The following is a 24805-nucleotide window of genomic DNA, read 5'->3' on the forward strand; positions in this document are numbered from 1 at the left end:
TCAACCTCCCACCCCGCCATAAACGTCTCCCCCTTACTCTCACAGATATTGTGGAGCACACAGCAAGCAGTAATAACAGTGGGAATATTGGTTTCGCTGAGGTCTAAGCGAGTCAGTAAACTGCGCCAGCGTGCCTTTAAACGTCCAAATGCACATTCTACCACCATTCTGCACTTGCTCAGCCTGTAGTTGAAAAGCTCCTGACTACTGTCCAGGTTGCCTGTGTACCGCTTCATGAGCCATGGCATTAAGGGGTAGGCTGGGTCCCCAAGGATACATATAGGCATTTCAACATCCCCAACAGTTATTTTCTGGTCTGGGAATAAAGTCCCTTCCTGCAGTTTTTGAAACAGACCAGAGTTCCTGAAGATGCGAGCATCATGCACCTTTCCCGGCCATCCCACGTTGATGTTGGTGAAACGTCCCTTGTGATCCACCAGAGCTCGAAAAGTCCCTTGTGATCACAGAGCTCGAAAAGTACCCCTTGCGGTTTATGTACTTGGCGGCTTGGTGCTCCGGTGCCAAGATAGGGATATGGGTTCCGTCTATGGCCCCACCACAGTTAGGGAATCCCATTGCAGCAAAGCCATCCACTATGACCTGCACATTTCCCAGGGTCACTACCCTTGATATCAGCAGATCTTTGATTGCGTGGGCTACTTGCATCACAGCAGCCCCCACAGTAGATTTGCCCACTCCAAATTGATTCCCAACTGACCGGTAGCTGTCTGGCGTTGCAAGCTTCCACAGGGCTATTGCCTCTCGCTTCTCAACTGTGAGGGCTGCTCTCATCTTGGTAAAGCAAGTCACAAAGTTCCATGAAAGTGCCCTTACGCATGCGAAAGTTTCGCAGCCACTGGGAATCGTCCCAGACCTGCAACACTGTGCGGTCCCACCAGTCTGTGCTTGTTTCCCGAGCCCAGAATCGGCGTTCCACAGCATGAACCTGCCCCATCAGCACCTTGATGCATGCATTGGCAGGGCCCATGCTTTCAGAGAAATCTGTGTCCATGTCCTGATCACTCACGTGACCGCGCTGACGTCGCCTCCTCGCCCGGTATCGCTTTGCCAGGTTCTGGTGCTGCATATACTGCTGGATAACGCTTGTGGTGTTTAATGTGCTCCTAATTGCCAAAGTGAGCTGAGCGGCCTCCATGCTTGCCTTGGTATGGCGTCTGCACAGAAAAAAGGCGCGGAACGATTGTCTGCCGTTGCTCTGACGGAGGGAGGGGCGACTGACGACACGGCTTACAGGGTTGGCTTCAGGGAGCTAAAATCAACAAAGGGGGTGCCTGTACATCAAGGAGTATTTCAGGCAGGACTTCACGGAGGGTTCCAATAAGAAATGGTGCACCTAAGTTATCGTTCTTATTGGAACAAGGAGGTTAGCCTGGCCTCTGATTGATACATGGCTAGATTTACCTCGCTGCACCTTCTCTGTGAGTGACTGCAGTGTGATCTAGAGGAATGAGTCCCCTAGACAGGGGAGGGGGGGGAAGCAAATGAGTACAAAACAAATCTGGTCTATTTCTTGTTTTGATCCACTCCATCTATCTTTTACATCTTTGGCTGGCAGCAGACGGTGCAGAAGGACTGCATGCCATCCACATCTCATGGCTGCTCGGCAGAAGATGGTACAGTACGACTGCTAGCAGTCTGTATCGCCTGCCCACTCACCATAAGACGGTTCAATAGGACTGACTGCAGGACTAAAGAGAATGACCTGGTCAAGTCACTCCAAATTTAGTCCCTGCGCCCATGTCTGCCCAGGCGCTCCTGATCGACCTCACAGAGGCGACCAGGAGCACCTCGGACATGACGATGACGGCTACCAGTCGTACTGTACCGTCTGCTGCCACAAGGCAAGGGGTTGCTGCTACTGTGTAGACATAGGGTGACGGTTACCTGAGCGGGTTCCATGCTTGCAGTGGTATGGCGTCTGCACAGGTAACTCAGGAAAAAAGGCGCGAAACGATTGTCTGCCCTTGCTTTCACGGAGGGAGGGAGGGAACGGGGGCCTGACGATATGTACCCAGAACCACCCGCGACAATGTTTTAGCCCCATCAGGCATTGGGATCTCAACCCAGAATTCCAATGGGCAGCGGAGACTGCGGGAACTGTGGGATAGCTACCCACAGTGCAACGCTCCGGAAGTCGACTTTAGCCTCCGTACTGTGGAAGCGCTCCACCGAGTTAATGCACTTAATGCACTTAGAGCATTTTCTGTGGGGACACACACACTCGAATATATAAAACCGATTTCTAAAAAAACGACTTCTATAAATTCGACCTTATTCCGTAGTGTAGACATACCCTTAGAGAAGATGATGTGAAGTTAAATAATTCAAGGATTCTTAGATTCAGGCGGCTAAAATGAATGAAATACAGTCATCTTAGCATCTGAATGTTTTCAGTACTAATTTTACACAGCCTCCCTCTGGAATGAGTGAATTAGAATTCATTACATTTTCTCTAATAAAACTTTTTCTTCACTGGGGATTTTCCTTGACTGCAGCCATCAGTGGCAAGCCATGAGTGTGGCAGTACCAATACAAACCTTTAATATAGATCGGTAAAGCTGCTATTTGCACCAGCAAAGCTTATCTCTGGAAGCAGGATAAACTGATATGTACTGTGGTTTATAGCAAGTTCATCCTGTCTACACCAGTGCAGCTGTGCTGGTTGGTGATATCTGAAATTGGGACAAATCTCCAGCATAGATCATGCCTACATTAAAACTGTCTTTTTGAAGCCCCGGTTCCTCCTCTCCTCACACCCCCTTGTCAGCAGTTCCTGCCCAATGGGAGGAGAATTGAGCCCTGCTTTCTGTTACTGTACTGGTGGGAGTTCTGTTGGAGGAGAAGGTATTTGTATTGCTATTTATAGAGGCTTGTAGGGGCAGTGTGCTGGGAGAGAAGCTGAGCCCTGATTAGGGGGCGGGGCTTCTCTGACTAGGGGTCCTATAAAGGTAGCCAGCCAATCAGGCAGCGGCACAGACAGCTGCAGTGGCACAGGAGCCAGCAAACAGAGGTGTAAACAGGGGAGTTTGTAAGGTGCATTCGGGGGGAAGAATAAGAGCCAGGCAAAGGAACAGACAGGCTAGTGAAGGGAGTGTGTGGTGTTCTGGCAGTGTTGTTGTGCTCGTTGGGGGTTTGTTTTGCTGTGAGTGGTGGTGTTTTGGTTTGGTTTGTGTTTCCCAGACTAACAGGACCTAGGTGAGAAGGCTATGACAGACACAGAGGCAGCAGTGGTAGTGGCCCAAGTAGTGGAAGACACAATGAAGATGACTGGATGTAGAAGCTGTGGTATGTACATGATCCTGGAGGGGGTACCTGAAGAGAGTTTCGTCTGCATGAAGTGCTGCCTGATAGAGCTCAAGGAAGAGAAGATCCGAGGATTGGAGATGCAGGTGGAGATTCTGGTTGAGTTTAGAAGGGGGTTCGAGCGGATGATGGAGCAAAGACATGAGGAGGCTGAAGGGAAAAGCTCAGACTTGCAGACAGAAGCAGGACCAAAGAACTCTGAGGGGATACTGCTGGGTGAGGAAAGTGGACAGTGGAAGCATGTGACTGAGAGAACCAGGCAGAGGAAAAGATGGGCTAGTGAAGGAGAAACAGAGCTCACGAACAGGTTTGCGGAGTTGGAAAATGAAGAAGGGGCACAGGCGGTGGTCACTGAAGGTGAGAGGACAAGGAAGAAGAAGAGAAGAGCAGATAGTCCTACAGGAAGAGGGCAAGAGTCAATGGAGATAACACCAAATATGAGCCCCAGGAGGATACAGGATGAGTTGCAGAGGATTGCAAGGGACAATAGGAATCGAGAGGACTTGCGGCCAGATGGAACAGGGTAAAGACTGGAGAATTGCACCATTGCCAGGAAAAGGCAGGTCTACGTGAATCGGGACTCATTACTGAGAAGACTAGACAGGCCTGTAACAAGAGCTGATCCAGAGAACAGAAGGGTGTGCTGTCTGCTGGGTGCTAAGGTATGGGATGTGGACCTAGGCTGAAGAGGATCCTAACGGGAGTGGGAAAGAATCCATTGATTATCCTTCATGTGGGAACAAACGATACGGCTAGATTCTCGCTGGAATGTATCATGGGAGGCTATGTCAGGCTGGGGAAGACGCCTAAGGAATTCGAGGCTCAGGTGATCTTCAGTGGGATTCTGCCTGTTCCTAGAGAAGGGCAACAAAGGTGTGACAAGATGATGATGCTCAACAGATGGCTCAGGTAGTGGTGCTATAAGGAGGGCTTTGGGATGTATGGCGACTGGGAAGCATTCATAGACAGAGGACTGTTCTCTCAGGATGGACTTCACCTGAGTAAGGAGGGAAATAGACTTCTAGGATTGTGGATGGCACAACTGATCAAGAGAGCTTTAAATTAGGAATTCAGGGGAAATAGTTGGGAGATGTCCAGGTAATCTCCATGCCAGATTTTCTCTTTGAGATGGAAGAAAACAAAGTAAGAAAGGATACAGCCGTGGGTAGGAGAATGGACATATGGCGGAAGGGCAGTGTACATACCAATCTAATAGGTAATATTGGCAGTAGAATGTCTATGCCCAATCGGGTAAAGAAAGCAAGCGAAGCCAAACGGCAAAAATTAAGATGTTGGTACACTTATGCGAGGAGCCTAGGTAACAAAATGGAAGAACTAGAGCTACTGACGCAGGAAGCGAAACCAGATATTATAGGGATAACAGAAACATGGTGGAATAGTAGTCATGACTGGAGTACGGGTATTGAAGGGTATGTGCTGTTTAGGAAAGACAGAAATAAAGGCAAAGGTGGTGGAATAGCATTGTATTATTAATGATGAGGTAGACTGTAAAGAAATAAGAAGTGATGGAATGGATAAGACAGAGTCTGTCTGGGCAAAAATCACACTGGGGAAGAAAGATACTAAAGCCTCCCCTGGGATAGTACTTAGGGTGTGCTATAGACTGCCGGGACCTCATTTGGATAGGGATAGAGCCCTCTTTAATGTTTTTAAAGAAGTAAATAATAATGGGAATTGTGTGATCATGGGAGACTTTAACTTCCCAGATATAGATTGGAGGACAAGTGCGAGTAATAATAATAGGGCTCAGATTTTCCTGGATGCGATAACTGATGGATTTCTTCACCAAGTAGTTGCTGAACCAACAAGAGGGGATGTCATTTTAGATTTGGTGAGTAATGAGGACCTCACAGAAGAAATGGTTGTAGGGGACAACCTTGGTTCGAGCAATCATGAGCTAATTTAGTTCAAACTAAATGGAAGGATAAACAAAAATAGATCTTTGGCTAGGGTTTTTGATTTCAAAAGAGCTAACTTCAAAAAATTAAGGAAATTAGTTAGGGAAGTGGATTGGACTGAAGAACTTGTGGATCTAAAGGCGGAGGAGGCCTGGAATTACTTCAAGTCAAACTTGCAGAAACTATCAGAAGCCTGCATCCCAAGAAAGGGGAAAAAATACATAGGCAGGAGTTGTAGACCAAGATGGATGAGCAAGCATCTCAGAGAGGTGATTAAGAAAAAGCAGAAAGCCTACAAGGAGTGGAAGATGGGAGGGATCAGCAAGGAAAGCTACCTTACTGAGATCAGAACATGTAGGGATAAAGTGAGAAAGGCCAAAAGCCGTGTAGAGTTGGACCTTGCAAAGGGCATTAAAAGCAATAGTAACAGGTTCTATGGCCATATAAATAAGAAGAAGTGGGACCGCTTAACATTGAGGATGGAGTGGAGGTTAAGGATAATCTAGGCGTGGCCCAATATCTAAACAAATACTTTGCCTCAGACTTTAATGAGGCTAATGAGGAACTTAGGGATAATGGTAGGACGACAAATGGGAATGAGGATATGGAGATAGATATTACCACATATGAGGTAGAAGCCAAACTCGAACAGTTTAATTTCTTGGTGCCCGCCTCGCCCCACGTGGAGATATACGTGCAGGCGTTGGCGAGGGTGGTAGGACCCATGGCCATTGTGGCGGCCTCTAAAATGTACGGGAAGATCGTCTTTTTCTTAGCATCGGAGGTTGCCGCCCAGGCGGCGGTGGAGAAGGGCCTGGAGGTGGAGGGGGTATTTGTCCCCCTGGAGCCGCCAGAAGACCTGGGCGTCCGCCTAGTCCTGACCTCTGTCCCTCCTTTTCTACCCAATGCCGCCCTGTTACCCGCTCTCTCCACCCTGGGGAAACCCATTTCCGTCATCAGCCCTCTCCTGTTGGGCTGCAAGGACCCCACCCTCTGTCACATCCTTTCGTTCCGCCAGCAAGTGCAGCTTTTACCGCCGCCACCGGTGCGTGACAGAGAGGCACTCGAGGGGTCCTTCCTAGTCCCCTACCAGGGAGCCCACTATCAGGTCTACTATTCTACAGGAGAGGCCGGGTGCTACCTCTACCGATCAGCGGGGCATGTCCGAAGAGACTGCCCCTTGGCCCGGCGGGGAGGGGCACCCGAGACCCGGCAGGACATCGGCTCCGTCGTTGCCGACGCCCCTGGCCACCCGAGATCTGAAACCACCTCTCCTCCTGCTCGATCCACCGCTGCTCCTGCCCGGGCCCAAGAGACACCTCTCCTACACTGCCCAGACGAGCGAGGGAGCCCCGCCCTTGCTGTTAACAATCCAGCAGAGCCTATGGAAGAGGGTGCAGCAAAGATATTACCGGGCATAGGAGAGGGCCTGCCCCAAGGAGAACCGCCCCCCCCCCCATGTTGCCTCACTGTTACCCCCCCGAGCCCGTGAACCATCGCCTCTGCCCCCCGACGCGACCCCTGCTAACCAGCCCCCAGACGATGCTATGGAGGGCTGGACCCTAGTCCAGGGAAAGCGAGGCAAGCGGAAGGCTCGAGCTCCGCTGCACCCATCCGATGCGGAGGCCCCCCGGAAGACCAGGAAGGGAGGCACTGACACAGAGCCTTCCGCTATGCCCACGAGAGAAATCCATTCGCTGGTGTCAGGAGGGGAAGACAAAATAGCACTGGAAGGTAGAATCTCTCCCCTCCACGGGAGACCATCCCTTCCGAGAACCCTGAGGAAGCCCCTTCTGCCCGAATATCACCCGAACCTCCCGCGAACCCCGAAGCGACGGTCGTAGTGGGCGCCAGAGGGGAATCCCCCAGGGTGGCAGAAGACGACCTTTCCTCCATGTATGAGGAGATCGAGGCCCTAGGTTTGACCCCGGTCACCCAGGGAGAGAATGACCTAGTGCCGGCTGGCCTCGATCTGGGCAACCTTACCCCAGTCCCCCTTTCCCCATGCTCCCTCCCCCTAACCGCCTTCCCGGGCGAGCACCCTGCAGAAGGTGGTCCACCACCTGAAGCCATGGCTGCCAAATCCACCACAGGGCCTGCGCCTAGCATCATTGGGAGCCCCCTCCCCACTCCCTTAACCCTTAAATCTGTTCGGGAGGCACCACTTCTTAGCTGCTTGCCTCCCGAAGCCCAGAGCCTTGCCTCTGCCCCCACCCCCACCCCTGTCCCTGCCCAATCCACCTCCTTCTGCAATGCTATTGCCACCCCTGAGGTTATTTCTTTCTTGTTTTTTGCGGATCCCCCCCAAGGAGTAGCCTTTGCATTTTCCTGCTGCGACCCATTAGGAACTGCAATTTTCCCTCCGCCATCCTCTTCTACCCCAAGGCTTGAGACGGACCTAATAACTTTAGCCTGTCAGACGCCCCGTCGGTGGTCTGCACCCTGCCTGCCCGCCTCAGCGGACCACGAGGCTGCACCAAGAGCCCCACCAGGGAATAACCCGGAAATCGCAACCCCACCCTCTCATGAGCTGCGAAAAGCGTTGCGACAGTTTTTAGAAGACATCCGTGGCTCCCGCAACAGGGTACAGCTAGCTCTCCAGCTATAGGGGGACTTTGATCACATCCTCCAGGCCACAAGGGCCCTTATAAAGGAGGGTAAAGGGAAAGGAAGGCACAGCGCCGCGGCCTACGGGCGGGCCCGCAGCTTCCGTGATGATTTACTCACTTACGGGATGGGTCACGGATTGTTGCGTGACCCGCCGGGGGCTGCAAACACCCCTGCCAACAAGGAACCCCCAACCTCCCAGCCCTCCGCATGACGCCCCTCATTATTGCAACTTTGAACACCAGGGGCTGTAGGATGGCTCTCCGCAGGTCCCAGGTGCTCTCTTACCTTCGGGAAGGGGGATACTCTGTGATTTTCCTGCAAGAGACCCATACGGATCCGACCGCTGAGGACAGCTGGCGGCTGGAGTGGGGGGATGGGGTCTACTTCAGCCACTTCATGATTCCACAAGCTGGAGTGGCGACCCTGTTCTCCCCCAACCTACGGCCCGAGGTGCTAGGGGTCACTGAGGCCTCGCCGGGCCACCTGCTGCATCTCTGAGTCCGTATGGAGGGGCTCGTGGTCAACGTCATCAACATCTATGCCCCAGCAATGAGCCCGAAGTGGCCGCAGTTCTATCAGTGGGTGTCCGACTTCCTCAGCACCCTAGATTCTCACGAGTGCTTAGTCCTGGGAGGGGACTTTAACACCACCCTCGAGGAACAGGACCGCTCAGGGGCCGAGCTGAGCCCGGCCGCTGTGAACATTCTCCGAGAAATAGTTGAACATCACTCCCTAGTAGACGTCTGGCGTGACCACCACCCAGATGACACTTCCACGTTCACCTTTGTCCGGGTGGAGGCCCATCGGTCACACCACTCTTGGTTGGACTGTATTTATTTATCCCATTTCCATCTTTCACATGCCCACTCCTCCAACATTCGGCCAGCCCCATTTTCCAACCATCATCTAGCCACCATAACAGCCTCCCTCCATGCAGAGAGGCCGGGACAGGCCTATTGGCACTTTAACAACAGCCTGTTGGAGGATGAGGGTTTTGTGACGTCCTTCCGGGAGTTTGGCTGACCTAGCGAGAGCAGCTGCGTGCCTTTCCCTCGGCGTGGCGATGGTGGGATCTAGGGAAGGTGCGGGCCAAGCTCTTCTGCTGTGACTACACCCGGGGCACCAGCCGACGGAGAAATGCAGCGATAGAGCAGTTGGAACGGGAGGTCTTAGAGATGGAGAGGCATCTGGCCGCCAGCCCCGAGGACCCGTTCCTCTGTGGAGCGTGCCGGGAGAAGCGGGAGGAGCGCCGGGCCCTCGAGGACCATCGGGCCCGAGGTGCCTTTGTTCGATCCCGCATCCGCTTCCTTCGGGAGATGGATCACGGCTCCCGTTTCTTCTACGCCCCGGAGAAAATGAGGGGGGCCAGGAAACACGTCACCTGCCTTCTAGCAGAAGACGGCACCCCCCTCACGGATCCGGTGGAGATGTGTGGGAAGGCCCGTGACTTCTACACAAGCCTTTTCTCCCCGGATCCGACCGATCCTGGCGCTTGCAGGGTGCTTTGGGAGGAACTCCCCACGGTCAGCGTGGGCGACCGAGACCGACTAGAGCTGCCTCTCACCCTGGCCGAGTTCTCAGAAGCCCTCCGTCGCATGCCCACCAATAAATCTCCGGGCATGGACGGGCTGACCGTGGAGTTCTCCTGCGCGTTCTGGGACATTCTTGGTCCGGACCTAGCCACTGTCTGGGCTGAGTCTTTGCAGGGCGGGGTCCTCCCTCTTTCGTGCAGGCGAGCGGTGCTCGCCTTGTTGCCGAAGAAGGGGGACCTCTGCGATTTACGAAACTGATGTCCCGTCTTGCTCCTTAGCACGGATTACAAAATCGTAGCGAAAGCAATCTCGCTGCCGCTAGGGTCTGTGATGGCGGACGTGATCCACCCAGACCAGACCTGTACTGTCCCAGGTCGCAGCATTTTTGACAACCTATTTCTAGTCCGAGATCTTTTGGAACTCGGGCATAGAGACGGTCTGTCGTTCGCCCTCCTGTCTCTTGATCAGGAGAAGGCGTTCGATAGAGTGGACCATGGGTACCTCCTGGGCACTTGGCAGGCGTTTGGATTCGGACCTCAGTTTGTGAGTTTTTTCCAGGTGCTGTACACTTCCGCGGAGTGTCTGGTTAGGCTCAACTGGACCCTGACCGAACCGATCAACTTCAGGTGAGGAGTACGGCAGGGGTGCCCCCTCTCGGGCCAGCTGTACGCTCTGGCGATTGAGCCCTTCCTCTGTCTCCTCCGCAGGAGGTTGACGGGGTTGGTGCTGCGGGAGCCGGAGCTGCGGCTGGTCCTGTTGGCGTACGCTGATGACGTGCTCCTCGTGGTCCAGGACCTGGGGGACTTGGTGCGGGTGGAGGCTTGCCAGGCCATCTATTCGGCAGCCTCCTCCGCCCGAGTCAACTGGGTCAAGAGCTCTGGCTTGGCGGTGGGGGAGTGGTGGAGGATGAGCTCTCTCCCACCCGCGCTTCAGACCATCTGGTGGAGCGCGGGTCCACTGCTCTACCTAGGCGTTTACCTTTCTGCCATGCACCCTTCTCCGCCGGAGAACTGGCAAAATTTAGAAGGCGGGGTGGTAGAGCGGCTCCAGAAATGGATGAGGCTACTCCGATGTCTCTTCTTCCGAGGGAGAGCACTGGTGTTTAACCCTCTCATAAATATATCAGAGGGATAGATACCACGGAGGGAGAAGAATTATTTAAGCTCAGTACCAATGTGGACACAAGAACAAATGGATATCAACTGGCCATCAGGAAGTTTAGACTTGAAATTAGACGAAGGTTTCTAACCATTAGAGGAGTGAAGTTCTGGAACACCCTTCCAAGGGAAGTGGTGGGGGCAAAAGACATATCTGGCTTCAAGACTAAACTTGATAAGTTTGTGGAGGAGATGATATGTTGGGATAGCCTAATTTTGGCAATTAATTGATCTTCGACTATTAGTGCTAGATATGCGATGGGATGTTAGGTGGGGTGCGATCTGAGTTGCTACAGAGATTTCCTTCCAGGGTGTCTGGCTGGTGAGTCTTGCCCACATGCTCAGGGTTTAGCTGATCGCCATATTTGGGGTTGTGAAGGAATTTTCCCCCAGGGCAGATTTGCAGAGGCCGTGGGCGTTTTTCGCCTTCCTCTGCAGCGTGGGGCACGGGTCCCTTGCTGGAGGATTCTCTGCACCTTGAAGTCTTTAAACCACGATTTGAGGACTTCACTATCTCAGACATATGTTAGGGGTTTGTGACAGGAGTGGGTGGGTGAGATTCTGTGGCCTGCGTTGTGCAGGAGGTCAGAGTAGACGATCATAATGGTTCCTTCTGACCTTAAAGTCTATGGTTCTACTGAAATAGTGAAGGAAAAGATGAATGTTTGTCAGGAAGCCATACTTTAGTTGTTTCCTGAAGACCGTTCCCCTGAGGTGATCCCTAAATCTGTTACTGAAGAAAACTTGGAATTTCATAGAATTTTGGAGAGAGTTTTGGTTTTAGTCCAGGCTGGTTACTAATTTTCCTGACAAGCAAGGGTTGTTCAGCTGTCAGGAAGACTAGCATCTGTTGTGAATGAGTCTGGGAATAATGGCCTAGTAGTTTGCTCATCATGGTTGAAAAGTGTTTTAAATTGTCAATAGCAGGTTGGTCATAAACATTTGTTTACAAAACCTGTGAGGCTATTGGGACATTAATTCTCAAAGCAATTTACAGATAGCTGGATATTAGACTGGTGGATGGAGGAGGGATTTTTCAGAGGAAAAGCTTGTAGCTGTGAGCTAGAGTGATGACATCCATGCATAAAATGAAACGTACAGTGGACCTTCTCATTTCAGCTATGGCATCCTCAGGCAGGAGGCTCTCTTATTGCATCCTCTAAACAGTTTTTTGATTTTACTTCTTTTTGGTCTTGGAAATTAATTACTCACTGTTTGCTACCTTACAATGGTAAATGGATCCATTTATACAGACGCAAGTGTGTTATAAAGAGAGAAACAGAAAATGAACCTGTACCTTTTTTTCCCTTTTTTGTCCCTATGATTGACCTCACTCCCTGTTGTCAATGGACTATGGACTCATGGTTCTCTCTCGCAAGAATTAGTGCAGCTTCTAATCATTGTTCTCATTTTCAAGGATGACCTTTACTCCTTGACAGATACTTGTAGAGATTTTTTTTTAATTTCTCAAATTCTCTTTACTTCTTGGTCAAGAAAACCTATGAGGAAAGGTTAAAAACCTGGCAATTCTTCAGATATATAAGGACTGTTATAAAGAGGATGGTGATCAATTGTTTTCCTTAACCTCTGAAGGTAAGACAAGAGGTAATCTGCAACAAGGAAGATTTAGGTTACATATAAGGGAAAACTTTGTAACTATAAGGATAGTTAAGTACTGGAATGGGTTATCTAGGGAGGCTGTGGAATCCACATCACTGGAGGTTTTTAGACAAATTACTGTCAGGAATGGTCTAGGTATACTTTATCCTGCCTCAGCACAGGGGGATGGACTAGATGACCTCACGAAGTCCCTTCTGGCCCTACGTTTCTGATTCTATGAGTCTGTGTTTCTGTTTGCTACTTCTAGTGGGACTACCGTAAGAGAGGTCATTGGTCAATTCGTATAGGAAAACAAATGATTAGAAATAAACTGTACATTTTCATTGCCAGCATAACACAGACCTTAGAAATTTGCTAGCTTTAGAAATTAATTGCAATTATTTTTACATTAAAATCCAAGACAAATTTGTGTATTTTTTCTTAACATAGTGGGAATTTTATGATACGGGATGGAGGGGGGGAGGGGAGAAGGCTGCCTTTCAGTCTCTAGAGACCTGAATTTAAACTGTGCATAGGTAAAAAAGGTAAAATGAGTTTGGTGGCCTCAAGCTAGCTTACAGTTGTCCCAAGACTACTACCTGAGTTATTGTTATTCTTCGTAGCCCAGGATAAAAATAATAGCTAAGGGCTAAGGTACTGAGTGAAATATCTTGCATAGCACCTGTGTCTAGTGCCAGCCAGTGGGATCAGATTTACATTTGGGGTGTGGTCCTGCACTAGCAAAGTAAATCGCAGTAGAATTGGACCCATAATGTGCACTCAAATTCACAGCAAATGTAAGCAAAACAAAAATCCCTCAAAGCAACCATCTGCTATTACTTTGAAAGTTTCTGTAAAGGGAAGATGTTATCTGTTCCTTTTGTTTGCACAGCATGATATTATTTCTAATCTCTCTCATGTTCGGAGAAAAAGATCTAATTTGCTATTTGTAGTACCAATGCTTGTATTGCTATTTGCATAGCTCCATAGCTGACAATTGCTCATTTGCTTTTATAATGGAAACTGTTTCACATGGGTGTTGTAAAGTCATCTCCACTGCCATTTAAGTAAATGTTCTTATAGCAGGGGCTGATATAAAATAAATGTTAACATTTTGTATTGAGAAGATGGTAATCACTGATGGCCCAATACCCGTTTTACTATACTTAATTACATTATCATTTCAATGCAAACATCTTAACTTGAATTATTAGTTTAATCCTTTTATTTACTTTTTCATTTGGTTTGCAATGGCTAATAGACTTGGTCTTGTTAGAGAAAGTCACTGGACAAATTAATGAAATACAGAGTTACAGTGTAGATGTGGGGTAGGCAAACTTTTTGACCTGAGAGCCACATCTGGGTATGGAAATTGTATGGCGGGCCATGAATGCTCATGAAATTGGGGGTTGGGGTGTGGGAGGGGGTGAGGGCTCTGGCTGGGGGTGCGGGCTTTGGGGAGGGGCCAGAAATGAGGCGTTCAGGATGCGGGAAGGGGCTCAGGGCTGGAGTAGGAGGTTGGGATCTGAGCTCTGGGTGGGGCTGGGGATGAGGGGTTGGGGGTGCAGGAGGGTGCTCCAGGCTGGGACCGAGAGGTTTGGAGGGTAGGAGGGGGATCAGGGCTGGGGCAGGGGGGTTGGGGCATGGGAGTGGGTCAGGGGTGCAGCTCCGGGGGGCACTTACCTCAAGCAACTCCCGGAAGCAGCAGCATGTCCCCCTTCCAGCTTTTATGCAGAGGCAGGGCCAGGCAGCTCTGCGTACTGCCCCGTCTGCAAGCGCTGCCCCTGCAGCTTCCATTGGCCACAGTTCCTGGTCAATGGGAGCTGCGGAGGCAGCGCTTAGGGTGGGACAGCGTGTGGAGCCCCCTGGCTGTAGGAGCGGGAGTGGGGACATGCTGCTGCTTCCAGGAGCCGTGCGGAGTGGGGCAAGCCCCAGACCCAGCTCCCCAGCTGGAGCGTCGGAGCGGGAAAGCCCTGGACTCTGCTCCACCGTGGGAGCTTGAGGGCTGGACTGAAACGTCTGAAGGGCCAGATGCAGCCCCCGGGCCATAGTTTGCCCACCCTTGGTGTAGATAGGTCAGCATGACTATCTCAAAGCACTTTACAAAGAAGGTCAGCATGACTATCCATATTTTACAGATGAGGAAACTGAGGCACAAAAATGTGAAGTGTCTTGCCCAAGATCACCCAGCGGGCCAATGGCAGAGCTGGGAATAGAACTCAGGTCTCCTGAGTCCAGTCCAGTGCTGTATCCAGTAGGACTCACTATCCAACTGTACAACTGCTAGAGCTCGTTGAAATTTTTGATTAAAAAAGTTTCCTCCCAAGAAAATGAGGTTTTGTTGAAAATGAAACATAGTTTTAAAAGTACTGCTGGAAAAATTTGGAACAAAACATAGTTTTGTTTCAAATTGAATTTCGTGTTTCATTTTGGTTTTCAAAACAGAGAACAGTTTATTTTTAAGCTGTTTTCACTTTTTCCAGTTAAAAAGGCGGCCAGGGCAGGGGGCGGAAGGGAACCCTTCTGAAAACTAAAGGCCAAGTTGTTTTTGATTTTCTAAGACGAGAACAATATAATTTTCATTTTGTTTTGAATGTTTGGCAAAAAAAAATAAAAAAAAATCAATGTTTCACAGAAAAAATGTTGATATTTTTTTAACCAGCTCTAACTACTACATTAGGTACAGTACCCAAATATATCTTTGTTTGGAGGAGTTTGCTGCTTAAACTATTTGCAGTTCATTGAATCTGAATTTTCTAGAGGTTTGAAGTAGAGCTAGTCCCAGTGGCTGGATTCTGTGAACTGTTATACGGATTATTTTAGAAGAAGTTTGTGACAAAGGTCCAGTATCACCAGAAGTGCAATGGGAGAGGGAGACATGAAGGAGGTGGAACAGAGTCCACAGATGCAGGGAAAGAGTAAGAAAGTCTGAAAAATATAACCTCAAGGCCTCCATTTGTCACCTTTTGAAGGGTCTTTTTTCCTAATGAAAACTGAGCTAATCTAAAATTTGACTTTTGGATATAGATCCCTGCAGGAATGGATTTTGGCATATAGTTTTGCCTGTATTAGGAGTACTGAAATAATTTTAACCAATGCAAATTACTCGTCAATAAAATTGAGTTTCTGTAGTTGTTTAAATAAAACATGTAGGAGCGAAATTAGTTGCATTTCATAGTCCAGGGCTGACTATTTTTGTGGGGAAGGTTTGGCACTTAGATACCAAGATGATAAGCAGCTTGTATCTAAATGGTACCGTGGCCCTTTGTGTTACCCAGATGTGGACAGTCATCACCTCGTCCACTTTACTTGAATGTTCAGCACCTTACCCTTATACTTTGTCTTCCCCTTCAGACTGTAAACTCTACAGTCAGTGAATGTGCCCTTTGTCCAGTGCATGGTGCATTGTGGGCTCTGCTGTGAATAAATAATAAATGAGATAGCTGTGTGTGAGAAGAGTGGTGAGGGAGCGGGGCAGAACTTACCGATCACCAATCAGACATCTTATTATCTGTTAGCTGTTATTGTCTGAACAATAATAATAACAGTACTCACGTGGGGTTAGAAGGAGTAAATTAGTATGATCTAGTGAATCTGACTGGATTGAGTCAATGGCATCAACAGGTGAACAATTGACAGCCTGCAGGTCACTGCCGGGGAGTTACTCATCCTCTGCTCCGCTTGATCTGTGGCTCACGGTGATGAAGTGCTTACATGATACAATCTCCCTGTGGAGGCACTAATAATTAGCCTGGGATACTGACTGCTGCTATTGACTAACCTCTTCCTTGTGGAAGCAGTTCTATCTCTGCTGTGAGGAATCACATAGGGATAAATCATAGCGGTCCCCTGACTCTGTGGTGAGGAGCATTGAGCCTTGAAGGTTGGAATAGTAAATACACAACTTAATGAGATTGAGAAAACTGTTGGTTAAAGAGATGATAGTCAGAGTAGGAACTGAAAAAGCATTTTTTTTCAAACAGTGATGCAGAGGGATTTGAGATGCTTGAGGCGAACAGAACCAGGAGATGGGGAGATATGTCAGGTCCATAAAACAGTGATATCTTCAGTGAGGTTTTACTGTATTTGAGTTTGTTAAACTAAAGGAATGTGAGGAGCAAAGAAGGAACTGGTTTTTGTGTAGCAAGAGAAAATAAATTTCATGGTGCACAGAAAAGATTGGGAGAGCAAAAATCTCACCTGCCTTAAAGATATTAAATTCATTTTGCTGAGACTTTTGGATCCCCAAAATATTGGAGTTATTAGTTTTATTAAAAGGATAAAAACTGTGAAACAACAAAGCAAAAGTGATGCAGTAGTTATTTAAAATAAAAAATACTTGCATTGCTAAGCTCCCCTACAAAAAACCTTTCTCTGAAAAAGTGGGTACATGTAACAGACTTGAAAAAGAACTCTGTGTAAGCTTGAAAGCTTGCCTCTCTCACCAACAGAAGTTAGTCCAGTAAAAGACATTACCTCACCCACCTTGTCTCTCTAATATCCTGGGACCATCATGGCTACAATAACATTGCAAAAGAGCAATTGTGTAGTCACATGTGAGACTTTTTTTCCAAAACTGCTGTGTGTGCCAGTCTTCTCCATTCTAGAGCATAGACAATGAAGCAAAATTAGAACATGAAGCAGGCATACACACTGTACACGGCTGCACTTACTTCACAGGAGCAAAGGAACAAATCAAGATTTTGGCCAGATTCTACCTTTAAATCTGGACTTCAAGGGCTGAAGAGTATGCATTAGCACTCTACTTCCATTTTCTGCATGTTAATTTGTTTTCTACTAGAAGGATGAACTTGAAAAAGAACTTGAAAAAAATAACCCCAACTATACATACAATATGTTGGGGGCTAATTTAGCTACAACCAATCAGGAGAAAGATCTTGGAGTCATTGTGGATAGTTCTCTGAAGACATCCACGTGCAGCGGCAGTCAAAAAAACAAACAGGATATTAGGAATCATTAAAAAAAGGATAGAAAATAAGACGGAGAATATCTTATTGCCCTTATATAAATCCATGGTACGCTCACATCTTGAATACTGCGTACAGATGTGGTCCCCTCATCTCAAAAAAGATATACTGGCATTGGAAAAGGTTCAGAAAAGGGCATTTAAAATGATTAGAGGTTCAGAACGGGTCCCATATGAGGAGAGATTAAAGAGGCTAGGACTTTTCAGCTTGGAAAAGAGGAGACTAAGGGGGGATATGATAGAGGTATATAAAATCATAAGTGGTGTGGAGAAAGTGAATAAGGAAAAGTTATTTACTTATTCCCCTAATATAAGAACTAGGGGCCACCAAATGAAATTAATGGGTAGCAGGTTTAAAACCAATAAAAGGAAGTTCTTCTTCACTCAGCGCACAGTCAACCTGTGGAACTCCTTGCCTGGGGAGGTTGTGAAGGCTAGGACTATAACAGGGTTTAAAAGAGCACTGGATGCATTCATGGAGGTTAAGTCCATTAATGGCTGTTAGCCAGGATGTGTAAGGAATGGTGTCCCTAGCCTCTGTTTGTCAGAGGGTGGAGATGGATGGCAGGAGAGAGATCACTCGATCATTACCTGTTAGGTTCACTCCCTCTGTAGCACCTGACATTGGCCACTGTCTGTAGACAAGACACTGGGCTGGATGGACGTTTGATCTGACCCAGTATGGCCATTCTTATGTTCTTTGTGATTTAAATACAAGGTTAAGAGTCAGCTCTTAATGCCAAACTGACTGGTCTGGAGACTGAAGTTCTCTGCATATCCACATAACAGTGTTGCCAACTCTCATGATCTTATCATGAGCCTCAAGATTCTTGGTGTTTTTCTTAAAGCTCCACCTGTTGGAGTCAAGACAGTTCATGAAAGTTTCAGCTTTGAGTCTTAAAATGTATGTTTCTAGACTTCATAGTTGCAGGACAAAAACAGGAGGCACGTTCACCCTAAAGGCTTAGAAACCAGAAGGAAAATAATAACTTACAATTAATTATTTAAAAAACACATGATTTTGAGGGCCTGACTTACTATTTTTGAACTCTTGGGGTTGGCAGTGCTGTAACAAACGTCATATACGCAATAATATGGCAAGTTTATCCTGCCCTAGCCTCTGAAGTGACCCCCACTCATGCTTTAGGGGTAAGAGCTCAGTTATTTCTCCATGCCACTAAACTCTTGGCTTCTCCACTGAGAATGCCAGTAAGGGTGCCTGTTGTGATGATGGTTTTCTAGTGTGGACACTTGTTCACTAGGCTCTGGACTGAGGTCGGTAACTCATTTCATATAAGCTATTGAACAGCCATCCAATGGCAACAAGTTACAGTCACTGTTCAGACTACTGTTGACATAAGAGGTGAAAAGCTGCATATCTTATTTTTAATCCGCTGAGCCCTCCAGCCCTCCATGGTTCATATCTTTTAAACTAAATGGCCAGCTGTTTTGTTGTTGTTGTTTTTGTCTAAAAGTGGAATAGTTAAGGGCTGTTAGTCATTTCTTTAGCTACAGTTTTTTTAAGTACGTCTGCCCATGTTTCCCTTCAGCCCCATGCATCAGCAGTATTCTAGCCACTGTGCTACTGCAGAATCGCTGGTGATAATATCCCAATATCTCTAGTCATCATTTTAGCAGTATGTGCACCTGCTTCGGGGTACAAGGTTGTTTGGGCTTGTTTAATGGCACAGCTACACTAGAGAGTTTACAGTGGTGCAGCTGTATTCCTGTAAGCTCTCTCTCATGCAGCCACTCTATGCTGTTGGCTTAAAGTGGCTCCCGTTGGCTTATCTTCTCCAGGCCCCACAAGCAGCAGAAGCTATGTCGGTGGGAAAAGCTCTCCTGCCGACAGAGCGCTTTCTACACCGGCACTCGCATCGGTGTAACTTATGTCACTCACATCCTTGTACGACATAAGTTATTCCAACATAAACTGTAGTGTAGATATAGCTGTAGTTTAATTTCCTTCCTGAGGAACAGTATCTTTTCATCCTTAACAGATAGATTATTAAAATCAGACCCACAACACTTGTGGTCATTGCAATTTGGAATTGGTGATGGAATTGAACTAGAATATTTAATCAGATAAGGCATACATTCTCTCTCACACATACCCTCTTTTTTGTGTGTGTGGGCTTGGCTAAGCAGATAGGAAGAGTTCCATAGCAAAGAATGAAGTTTTATTTAACAAGTACTGTTTTATTCACTCATTATTGGTAGCTCTCTCACTTTGAGGTGTATTCTGCTTGTCACTAGCTTGTTTCTGTAGCCAGTGTCCGCCTCGATTTGCAGAAGTCAGGCTGATCAGAATACTTTATTGCAGTGGTTCTCAAACTTTTTTTTTCACGGACCACTTGAAAATTGCTGAGGGTCTCGGCGGGTCACTTTTAATGATCTTTCAAAATGTAGTTTGTACCGCTCACTGTTGTAAGGTGCTTTGGATAAAAGCATTATATTAAAAAAACCCTTAATAATAATTAACGTTTTTTTGGTTCTACAAATAGTAGCACACAACTCATATTTTAATATCAGTAGTCTTACCTTTCTAATGTGATGGATGTGTCCTCTCTCCCCCGCCACAGAGCTGAGGCTGAGAAGGAGGGGGGTCTCTTGCTGGCAGCTGCAGCCCTGGAGCTGGGGAAAGTTGCCTCTTTCTCTGGCCGCGGCAGCCCTACACGTCCCAAGTTCCCCCCACCCCCTCTTCTCTCCCTATTGCCCCCTCCCACTTTACCCTCTATTCCCCCCAAGGCTACCACCTCACCTTACAAGTGCCTCTTCTCCAGGCAGCTAATTAGTGGAGCCCTGCCTGCATGGCTCGACTAATTAGGTGGTGGCCCTTCATTCTCTCGTGTACAGCTGCCCAGGTACGCACCTTAGAGGGAACTATCCACAGACCACAGTTTGAGAACCTCAGCTCTATTGTTCATTTCTGATTCCTCTCCTGACTCACTGACAGATACAATGTAAACTCTGCCTTTTCTTCTGCAGCATATCATGTTGGCAGTCACATCAAAGGGAAAGAAGCTAGGAGAGTAGTTATTAGTTAGACTTTTACAAACTCCTGTTCGTTTCTTTAAAGGATAGAATGCTTTCTTCTCCCCCTGGTTAAAACTCCTTCAGCCTTCCTCTGGCCCTTCAGAATATTCTCAGACCAGCAGAGTTATGCAATTTAGATCAGTCTTCTGAATCTCCATGCTGTTGGCCAAATGGTTTTGGCTGATTCTCTAGAGTTGCAAAGGTATTTGTAAATGCTCTGCTTGTTGTAATAAATTAATTACTTCAGATCAGATTTGGCTACTGAAACACCATTACCCACATGTTCCAACACTTTTAACAGGTCATAACCCTAAAGAAAAAAAGCAAAGCTCTAAGCTGCATTAGAGTAAAAGATTAGAACTTTATGGTGACTTGGGGTCCACTGTGGGGTCAATCAGTAGGAGATAGAACCTGAAAAATGTTGAACTATTGGCCACAGTTTGAAAATCATTTTCAAGGAAAAGGATGCTGTTTATGTATTTGTACACATTATTTCCCCTTTTTATTCGCTGAATAAAATATCCTCCTCATCCCTTCCTTGTCCCTTTGCCAAAATCCTTTATAGCAGTTCCCACTGGTAACAGCAAAGTTGATCAATTGCAGACTTCCCTGCTGTTGAACTCAGCTAATAAGCCATTCATAACTACAACAGACATTTTTTTAAAAGTTCTGATCTCTAATGGCTCCTTAAAGGAACCAGTTGCTTTGGTTTCCTTGAGTTGTAAAGGATATTTTTCAGAAGTCTATTTGTCTATAAGGGATGTTTCTTATCATGAAAAATACTCCAACTTACACAATACTGTTTTCCTCTTTTGTAATTGTGCGCTGTATCTGCACATTTGCATCCTTGTCCTCACAATTAATGTTATGTTTCTGTACCTGGGCAGGCAATTCTGGCTCAAATGAGACCTTGGAGATGCTCGGTAATCTGGGTTTTCTGCCTTTATATAAAATTTTCTTAAATAGAACAACTACTAGGATAGGTGGTAAGACAAGAATTACCAGTCCATGGCAGCCATTACTAAGTAATGAGCCTTTGTCTTCACTTCACTTCACTTCACTAGCCATATTGCTTTAAGCAAGTCTTTTAATGCCAGAACTATTATGAAAAATGTTATTTTAGTCTGCCTAGTTAAGGTATTGTAATGAGAGCACACTACCACATGTTTTTGTTAATTCTTTCTTGTATTAAAGTTAAGGATGCTTAAGTAGTGTGATTATAGCATCCAGAAGAATTATACCATTTTTGTCTGTCAGAGAATCTGAAAATGGGGAGGATATTTTATATAAAATGTGTGTACTTTATCTTTTCTTTCTTTTTTTCCCCTTTCTCACATTCATTTTCAGTAATGATCCAGAAGTTGTTTTCTATTTGCTCTTCAGAAGTGACTGAGAAGTATTGATTTTTTTTTCTGTGCTTGTATGACACATCAACCCTTAGGAAATATCCCTGAAGTAAGAGATTAAATCCCAGCAACTAGATTTTAACCCTCTTCAACCTCAAATCACACAGTTAACTGCCCTGTCTCTAAAAAAGTAAACTAGAGGAAAAGCTACTACTGAGCACAAACCATTATGCTTCTGCATTCCTCTAACTCTGAGGCAGCTCCTGGGAGGTGCCTACCACCTCTAACCCCCATTGAAACTGGTGATGTAGAAGGGAACGCCTCCGTCATCCATTAAAAGATTAAAGCTTGTATAACTGAAGTCAAAAGGAATTACAAGTGCTTGGTACCTCGCAGAATTTCGCCTACCAGTGCTGAACGTGAAAAAGACTTCTGTGTCTGTTACTTAACTCCCCGGGATGTGTGAAGCACCCTGAGTAGCTTTTTTTTTTCTTGATGTGTCTTTTATATAAATTTATGTTGACATCGCCATTGCTTTTCTGAGGATGTGCGTTCCATGCTAAAGCAACATGACTTCGTCTCCAGAGAGCCACAAACATACCTGCCTAACTAATTATGAGAACAAATAGTCTATCATTGATTTAAAAGAAACTTGAAAGGTTGCTGATGGTATTTGACAAATCACCAGAGACAGTGCAGCGCGAGTTGCATAAACCCAAATGCTATAAAGGCACTGTTTGCTAGGTTGTCTTTAAAATACTATGATACTGTTGTTTCACCCCGGTGAGACGCTCTTTATTGTACTCCTCCTCAGACTTCCACCTAGTGCTGCACCTGCCTTGGATTTGTGGAAGTTTTTGATTTTCCTATGAGTAAATTCTATAAGGGGATGTTTCATTTTTTAAGAGACGGGGTGAATCCTATAAAGCATTTAAGAATTATCCACCTTTTTTGAGCTGTCATCAAAGGCCAGTGCAGTGTGTCTCTTTATTTCTGTCCATGGAATTTAAAATAGCCAGAATAAATGTTTTTCTTCTGGCTCAGCCACAACCTCTACATCAGCAATTTATATCTTCAGTGCCGTGTTAACTCGAGCCCTTGCTCGGGTATTGCCTCTACCTCCCTCTTGTCCATCTCACTCTCGTTTAAAACCCAGGCTAACAGGCCCAGATGTGAGGGTGCAGAAGTGCCATTTTCCTTCTCTCTGCTAACCCACGCACTTTGCAGTGAGGGTGCAGGCTAAATCACTCAACTGCTGATAGTCCTCCAGTACCACCCCACAGTTTCTCTGAAAGAAAAGGAGGACTTGTGGCACCTTAGAGACTAACCAATTTATTAGAGCATAAGCTTTCGTGAGCTACAGCTCACTTCCTCAGATGCATATCGTGGAAACTGCAGCAGGCTTTATATATACACAGAGAATATGAAACAATACCTATTCCCACCCCACTGTCCTGCTGGTAATAGCTCATCTAAAGTGATCATCAGGTGGGCCATTTCCAGCACAAATCCAGGTTTTCTCACCCTCCACGCCCCCACACAAATTCACTCTCCTGCTGGTGATAGCCCATCCAAAGTGACAACTCTTTACACAATGTGCATGACAATCAAGCTGGGCTATTTCCTGCACAAATCCAGGTTTTCTCACATTCCCCCCACCCCCATACACACACAAACTCACTCTCCTGCTGGTAATAGCTCATCCAAACTGACCACTCTTCAAGTTAAAATCCAAGTTAAACCAGAACATCTGGGGGGGGGGGGGTAGGAAAAAACAAGAGGAAACAGGCTACCTTGCATAATGACTTAGCCACTCCAAGTCTCTATTTAAGCCTAAATTAATAGTATCCAATTTGCAAATGAATTCCAATTCAGCAGTTTCTCGCTGGAGTCTGGATTTGAAGTTTTTTTGTTTTAAGATAGCGACCTTCATGTCTGTGATCGCGTGACCAGAGAGATTGAAGTGTTCTCCGACTGGTTTATGAATGTTATAAGTCTTGACATCTGATTTGTGTCCATTTATTCTTTTACGTAGAGACTGTCCAGTTTGACCAATGTACATGGCAGAGGGGCATTGCTGGCACATGATGGCATATATCACATTGGTGGATGTGCAGGTGAACGAGCCTCTGATAGTGTGGTTGATGTTATTAGGCCCTGTGATGGTGTCCCCTGAATAGATATGTGGGCACAATTGGCAACGGGCTTTGTTGCAAGGATAAGTTCCTGGGTTAGTGGTTCTGTTGTGTGGTATGTGGTTGTTTATATATATATACATATATCATTATATATATATATATATATATATATATATATATATATATATATATATACACACATATACATATACATATACATATACATATACATATATCATTATGCAAGGTAGCCTGTTTCCTCTTGTTTTTTCCTACCCCCCCCCCCCCCAGATGTTCTGGTTTAACTTGGATTTTAACTTGAAGAGTGGTCAGTTTGGATGAGCTATTACCAGCAGGAGAGTGAGTTTGTGTGTGTATGGGGGTGGGGGGAATGTGAGAAAACCTGGATTTGTGCAGGAAATAGCCCAGCTTGATTGTCATGCACATTGTGTAAAGAGTTGTCACTTTGGATGGGCTATCACCAGCAGGAGAGTGAATTTGTGTGGGGGGGTGGAGGGTGAGAAAACCTGGATTTGTGCTGGAAATGGCCCACCTGATGATCACTTTAGATGAGCTATTACCAGCAGGACAGTGGGGTGGGAATAGGTATTGTTTCATATTCTCTGTGTATATATAAAGCCTGCTGCAGTTTCCACGATATGCATCTGAGGAAGTGAGCTGTAGCTCACGAAAGCTTATGCTCTAATAAATTGGTTAGTCTCTAAGGTGCCACAAGTCCTCCTTTTCTTTTTGCGAATACAGACTAACACGGCTGTTACTCTGAAAACAGTTTCTCTGATCGCCGGGGGACAGACAAGTTTTCCCATAATTCACTGTGAAAGTATCAGAGCAGCTCAGTCTACTGCAGCAAAAAGAACCATTGGGATTTTCCCCCAGAAGTCCAAGCGACACATGTGGGTGAGTGCAGCACCAATGAGGACACATTAACTCAGGCGTGGCTTTGCAGTGTAGCTGCTCAGACCTGGGTGCCGCTCACATGAGTTAATTCTGCAGTGAAGACTACCCTTAGATGGTTTAAATTTTTTTTCCTTTTGAATTTAGCACCATGCCAGAGGTGTTTTTCCACATCGTAGAACTTAGTGCAATGAATTTCTCTGTAACTTCCATTTTTTAAACTATTTTCAGTTTATAAGTTA

At 46.6% G+C, this 24805-nt stretch overlaps 1 protein-coding gene across 7 annotated transcripts in view; it reads left to right on the forward strand.

The window, feature by feature from the left end:
* The window catches only part of LDLRAD4 (low density lipoprotein receptor class A domain containing 4), a 426914-nt gene that overhangs the window by 258377 nt on the left and 143732 nt on the right, over window positions 1-24805 (forward strand). The window lies entirely within an intron of this gene.

This window comes from Lepidochelys kempii, chromosome 2 (genome assembly GCF_965140265.1).
Source record: "Lepidochelys kempii isolate rLepKem1 chromosome 2, rLepKem1.hap2, whole genome shotgun sequence".
Classification (NCBI taxonomy): Eukaryota; Metazoa; Chordata; order Testudines; family Cheloniidae; genus Lepidochelys; species Lepidochelys kempii.